Below are 7,327 nucleotides of genomic sequence, written 5' to 3'. Positions count from 1 at the left end.
GCTTTTCACCTGCTCCTCTGGGGCAGATCTGCAGGGGGCAGCGTAGCAAACAAGTCCCTGAGAGCATGGCATCTGGTGAGGCACGGAAGGCCTCAGAAGCCGGGGGGCTGCTGCCCAGGGAGGCCTGTCTGCAGAGGGTGGGGTTCTGGGGGCAGGAAGGTCTTCTGGGCAGGGGCACAGCTTGGCCCTTACTTGCTGCCTGCCTTCAGCTCAGGCTCCCAGCCTTCCCTGGGGCCCCACTCTGTGGTCCTCAGAGACCTGTTCCACAGGGATTGAGCCCACCTTGTCACTTGCAGGGACTGCCCCCTGGAGTGGGGACTGGGGCCCCCATGGGCACCTCCCTGGCTCTGTCTGTTCTATCTGTTGACTCTTCTGCAAAAAGCGGGCAGAGAGGGGAAGAGCAGGCTGGCCAATTTTGCCCTACTGTGTCCCCACGTGTCCCTTCATCTCTGTGCCCAGAGATAGGGCTGGGCTAATTGCCACTGCCTTGGGGGTGGCCCCTTTCCCACCACCAGCCCAAGCAACAGGTTCCTACCATGCTGATCTATGGTCCAGCACCTGGCACCTGCCTACCCACAGCCCCTTCCCCTCCCATAAAATCTAGTCCCATGGAGCCAGACAGTAGTGCCCACAGCAGGGAACAGATGGGCATGAAGGTGCTTTGAAGAGGGTCCTGGCCTGACCAGGGGCGGGAGGCTGGAGAAGGGGCGGACACTGTCCTCCCAGGCCCAGGCCCAGCCCTGGATCCGACCCTGGCCTCTGGCTGTGAGCCTTAGACTCAGCCGTTGACAATTTCCTCCTCAGCCCTCCCCCTGGAAGGTGTTACGCCCCTTCTACAGGTGGGGGACACTAAGGTTCAGAGAGGCCACCCTGCAGCCTACAGGGGTCACCTTTCACATTCTACTCTCCGGGGTATGACATCCCTGGACGAAAAGCAAGTGTAGCCCTGGAGCCTGCATGTGGCAGCCGCGGCCGCTCAGGGCTGGGTGTATGCTGGGGATGGAGAGGACACCACTGAAAATCACTCCTGGCTGGGCGCGGTGGCTCACACCTGTAATCCCAGCACTTTGGGAGGCTGAGGTGGGCGGATCACCTAAGGTCAGGAGTTTGAAACCAGCCTGGCCAATGTGGCGAAACCCCATCTCTACTAAAAATACAAAAATTAGCCGGGTGCAGTGGTAGGCACCTGTAATCCCAGCTACTTGGGAGGCTGAGGAAGAAGAATCGCTTGAACCTGGGAGGCAGAGGTTGCAGTGAACTGAGATCACGCCTTTGCACTCCAGCCTAGGTGACAGAGGGAGGAGACTGCGTCTCAAAGAAAAGAAAAGAAAAGAAAAAAGAAAAGAAATTACTCCTTAGGGACTGAGACCAAGAAAGAGCATCAGAGGCTGAACCCCTTGGTGATGAGCGTCTGTCCCAGGACTTGGAAGGGAGGGAGGGGAACGTGGCCAGGGGGGCTGCCTGCAGGTGCCTGTCCTGCTGCTCCTCAACTCAACATGCTCACCTCATTTCACACCAACACGCCCCATTCTCAGAGGAGGAGCCCAAGGCTCTAAGAGGAAGTAACTGGCCCAAGGACACATGCCCTAGTGACACAGGCCCATCCTAGGCGCCGACTGCCCACCTCCAAGTTCCAGGCCACCCTGAGCAGGTGAAAGAGGGAGAGGGCCCCGAGCAGGCCCCAGCTATGGCTTTGCACAGGGAGGGCAGCCTGCCAGAGTTCACGCAGGAAAGCAAGTTGCTGGGAAGGCTAGCGTGAGTCCCAGCCCCGCTGTGCTGACCGAGGGTGGAGGAGCGTCAGGCGTGCTTCCTGTCTGTCTGCAGCAGCCAGGCTGGCCCAGCAAGACCTGGGGACCCACGCTCTGAGTCATGGGTTCCCAGGCCTTAGTCAGAACTGCCCCTGGTGGCAGTCCCTTCCAAGGGGTAAGGAGCAGGGCCTGTCGACTTGCTCCTGACCCACACACTGAACCAGTCCCTAGGAACATCATCCTGGGCATGCCGTACCTGTCGTGCAGTCTGAGTCATGCTGCCAGGGCAGGTATCCAGCTCCCAGCCTGGGAGTGCTGAGAGCCAAATCCACTGCAAAGCAGGGGTGATAGTCAGGGTCCCACCTCATCTATCTGTCGGCAATCCAGTGGTATCTAGGTGAGAGTCCCATACACACGGTCATCCCACAACACACTCCACACTCCACAGGCCAGGCGGGGACACACAGCCCCCTTCCCTCCCTCCCAGGTACCACCATAGCTGCTAGTGTGTGACCGAAGGCAGGGTCCCTGGCCCCCGCTGAAGCACTATCGCCGACCAGCAGGCTCACACACCTTGGCCTGTTGCTCCTAGGGGTCGCCTGTGCTATTCAGCCAAGGGGACCACAGTGCCTGCTGGCCCAGCTGAGCTCCGCCTAGCGAGCCCACCTGCCTCTCCTGCCATGGACTCTCCGTCTTCTGCTTTTCCCAGCAGGAAGGGCCCAGCCTCACCTATGCAACCTGCAGCCCCACCCCCGCCAACCAGTTGAGGCTCCCCTCTTAGACTTATAAGTCTATGGCCAGTGGCATCCGGCTACCTGCCCTCCCTGCCTTCCCCAGGGTCCCTTCAGAGGACCCTGGGATTTCGGAGCACCCAGAGGGGCCTCTGGCACTCACTCCAATCATCCATCCCTTATAGCTTCACCATTTTTGGTTCAAGCAGTGTTCCCTTTCTATCAGGCCTGGTGGCTGTTGGGTGGGGCTCCCCAAGCAAGAGGTGGCCCTGGGCCGTGAGTTGGAAGACAGGGTGACCAGAGAAGAGAGAAGCCCGAGGGGGCTGAGCATTCATCTGAACTATGGGTGGACTGCCTGGGTGCCATGAAAGAGGCCAGCGTGTGTGAGCTGGGGAGGGCCGCCGCAGCCCCCAGGCACTACCTATGAAGCTCCGGCTTCTCCCTCCATCGTCCTCCCCTTTTCCTTCCAGGCCCTCTTTTCCAGGAACCTTGCCATGCCCACACCTACGCCCTCCCCTCCCTGGCCCTCCACAGCTGCTGCAGCGCACCCATACTCTGCACTTGCCTCACCAGCTCTGGCTTTTCTCTAACCCGTTTTCTCTCTGCTTTCTCTCCAACTGCCAGCTGATCGGGTCAGGCAAGTCCATCCCATCCTGAGAGCCCCAGGCCCCCCTTCGACCTCTAAACACATCCCTCCTCTTCTCAGAGACCTCCCTTTCCAAGCCTGCCTGGGCAGGTGTCCTGTGACTTGACAGTGGCTCCCCCAGCCCCAAAGCCAGCCCCCTTCATCTGTGACTTAAGTCTGTTGTAGCGGTGAGCTGACACGTCCAGGTTTGACCATTGCTGAAAACTTGTGCCCCCTCTGTGGTATGCCTCTGCCCTGTTCTATAAATAGCTATAAATTCTCATATATATACACATACACAAACACACACACACACACACACACACATATATATATACATATATACATGTGGTCGACTGCCTCACCTCTAGAACTGGGAATCAGTCCCTGTGCTGTGCCTGTGGAGTCTTGTAGCCCAGTAAGAGGAAGCTGTCTCCTGACATCGCCCCTCCAAAGTGCACCACCTCCAGTGAGCTTCCGGGACATGCGCGGCCTGTGGACAGCCAGCCCCCGCCATCCCTCCCGCCCTTCTGGCCAAGCATGGCGGCACTGTGCAGGCAGCCGTGTGGCCTGACAGTCTCTACCAGTCCTGCTGTCCCTCGGCTGAGAAACCCATTTCTGAATGACAGAGAATGTGTCCTCTGCTGGCTGTGTTCTCTATGGAGCTCAGGGGAGGGAAAAGGCCAAGCCATTTTTAGGGTGCTGTTGGCAGCAGTGAAAAGGTCACACCCTTTTCAAGGGACACTTTTCCTGGAAAGTCCCTGGAGCTTAGCTGGCTCTTATCCTGTGAAGCCGGCTCTGGCCACTAGGGCACAGGGCCCTGAACTCAGCCTGGAGGGAGCCTGTGGGGCAGCCGGCACTCTGGAGGGACAGACAGGCCACCCGGTGCAGACAGGAGAGGGAGGCAGGGGGATGGAATGGAAGACACCTGGGGTGGATGGAAGTCAGTGCCCTTGGGCACTGGTATCTGTCTTCCTGACCACAGCTAGATCAGGCTTCTCAACCTGTTGGCTGTCAGGGCCGGACTATACTCCATAGGCGCCATGGCAGTCCTCGTGAAATCCACCAGGTGTCACCAGGCAGCATACAGGTAACAGGCCTGGAAGATTCCCCACAGCCCATCTGGACATGCTGAGACACTCTGGGGCTCCTCGTTGGGTGGGAAAAACTGCAGGACCCCGTGAGGGAAACGGGAACATGCCAGGCCGAGCAGTATGGCTAAATCCATTTATTCCAAAATCAAAAGTAAAACAAAAACAAAAACAAAAAAACAAAACAAAACAAAAAAGGGGTCCCATCACCAGGGAGCCATGACCCCATCCCCGCCCCCATCATCGCTCCTATGCTAACAATGAATAAGTTTCCCAGCCTTGAATAATTATAAGAACCTCTTCCTCATATGCCAGCTGCAACCTCCGCTAGGTACGATACAGAATGTTACACAGCTACAGTATGTACACGGGGGAAGGGGGGCCACCCCCAGCAGCCTGTGCCCTCGCCTTGTCTACAGTTAACTCCACTGTCCCGCCTCAGCTGCCTCTCTGAGTAAGAAGATGGGAGCCCCCCTGAGGGAAAAGTTGCTTTGGTGAGAGTAAGGAGGCCGTCAGACCTCCTCCAAACAAACCAACTCCACCAACCTCTGGCTCTTAAATAACATCATCATCCAGAAATGTAAGGACTCAGCCTTGGTCAAGGTGGTAAAGGGTCTCTTTGTCTCCCTCCATTAGACAGGGGTCTTGTCTTGCTACCCTAATGGTAAAGGGGTGACTGGGAAGGAGTTGTAGGGACATGGTGGGGGTGAAGACTCCAGACCCACTTCTCCCGGCTTATGCTGACAGGGGCCTGCTTTTATTTATTTTATTTTTATCCCATGATGTTTTTTTAAATCCCGTAACTTCTTTTTCAGAACTTTAAAAAAAAACTTTTCATAAAACTTTTTTTTTTTTTACTTTTTTCCCACAACTTTTTTTGCCACAACTTGTCCACAGTATTTTTTATCCCGTAACTTTTTCATCCCACAACTTTAATTCCTGTCACTTTTTTAGTTTGTGTTCTTTTAATAAACACACTTACATGGTTACAATTTTGTAAGAATAAAAACCGATTATCTCATGCCAAGCACGCCCAGCATTTGCACAGTCTCAATACCTTTAATACTATAGTTTTCAAGACACACAAAATTTTTAGGCAAAACAGCACCTTGAAACAATCTAATAATGTATTACATTACAGTAGCATCACAGAAGCAGTCAATAATGCCACTTTAGACAAAAATCAGTATTTCCATCATGCATTCTGTGTATAAGAATTCATAAATCGGTAAAAGTCATTCTAAGAAAACTTGGCAAATACAGCTTTGGACTGGAATTGGCATTTCTTTCTCTACTTTTCCTTCCCCTAGATTCTTTGTTTTAAGCTACAGTATTCATATTTTAAAATGTTTTAAATTATTTTAAGACATTAATATAGCAGTTACATTTTTGAATAGTTATTTGAAAGTGACTGTAAGATAAGGTTTTAGAGAATCTATTTTGGATAGGGTTGATTTACATTTTCACATTTTCTAAAAATCAGCTTTGGTTTTAGAACTGATTGTTTTTCATTTCAGGAAAACCTATCAGGTTTAATCTATTACTTTAAAAATAATTATCATATATTGCAGTCTTTAAATAGGTATTTTGATTCTTTACTTCCTACAGAAATTCAAATTTATTCAGTTGAACTCACATTTTAAATTCTATCTTTCTGCTGAACTCTAACCTTCTAATGTTGCCTTCTAAGCAAATTGAAAGCTGCCTTATCCTGAATGAGGAAGAGAACAAATACTTGGCTGAATGAGGTACTGCAAGAGACTGCACGCACTTTGAAGAAAGACTTGAGTTATTGTCATAGGATTTCCATTCTCTTTAGCTTTTTCTTAAACATATGACAAAATACCTACACAGAGAGTGGTATTTGAGTTAATATAGTACATTTATTTTTCAGACTGACATTCAGCTTAAATATGCCAGTATGTGATTTAATCCACAGGTGCCTGATGAACACATTATTGTCAGATTGGTTACAGGTGCTAAACGCTATCAGAAGGTCATTCCTAGTCATTTATATGTGTCAGGGTAAAAGTGAAGTGATTTGAACTATAAAAATACCTTGGAAATAATTTATCAATGTATTAGATAAACTCAGTTTCAGAATGATAAAGAAAAACTGTTAGACCAAATAATGTGGCTAATTAACAGTGGTTTGATTTCTAGCCTGAGGGTTTAAAATGGACTTAAAGTAACTGTCTTTAAACTGAACTCAAAGAATGCAAAAGCGGCAAGTTCAGAAAAGGCAAGAACAGGACCTTTAGTCCATTTTAAGCCATAAATATTACACAAAATATGCCTCTAACTGAAACTGAGAGGTATAAAAACATATTTCACTCTACGTAAAGAACTTTGTGAGGAAATATAACTCTGTGATTGTATAGACACTTTCCTCATGACACTTTGACAGTCACAAACAGTAGATTGCGCTGCAGTTTGTAAACATTTTAAGTTGCATAAACTGCTCCTTGATTTTCAAATGTAGTATAATACTGTCTACTAAAATTCCTTTTTGTTTCAACTAAGTACTCTCACATATATTTGTTTATAATAATGTTTGTTATTATTTTTAAAGTCTTTTCCATTCAAGAAAAAGAATTCCTCTGTCAGATGGTTGAAGACTAGGTATTAGCCAGAGAGGTCTAGACGGTAAAATCCATCTTCTAGCCTCAAATAAGCTCCATGAACATAGAGGAATGCCAGGTGTCACACAGCTTTCCTTCACTCGAATTCATTCTTGACTAGAGCCTGTATATGCCTGTTCCAGGGACATTTAAACTCTTAAAGGATTTCTTCTGATCTTTACTAAATACATTAAGGAGAATGCCAACCAGTGCCCTTTTGTGTACTGGGACATGTAGTCATGTGATTAAAACAGGGAACACGAACTCTGACTTTAAAATGTATTGTAGATATAAATGCTCTCAGCTAGAAAAGGTTTTCCACATCCACAGTCATGATGGGAGCCTTTCATTCCTCAGAAATAATCCCCTTTTAGGTCATCAAAAAAGAGGACAACTGCCACAGCTCATGATGCAATATCTTCATGAGCCCAGAGCACATGCAAATCCTAAGGGAACTACCATAGTACAGTGCTCATTCTTGGCACCGGAACAAATGAAACATATTCTATCC

This window comes from Gorilla gorilla, chromosome 16 (genome assembly GCF_029281585.2).
Source record: "Gorilla gorilla gorilla isolate KB3781 chromosome 16, NHGRI_mGorGor1-v2.1_pri, whole genome shotgun sequence".
Lineage (NCBI taxonomy): Eukaryota > Metazoa > Chordata > Mammalia > Primates > Hominidae > Gorilla > Gorilla gorilla.
This window is presented reverse-complemented; position numbering follows the sequence as displayed.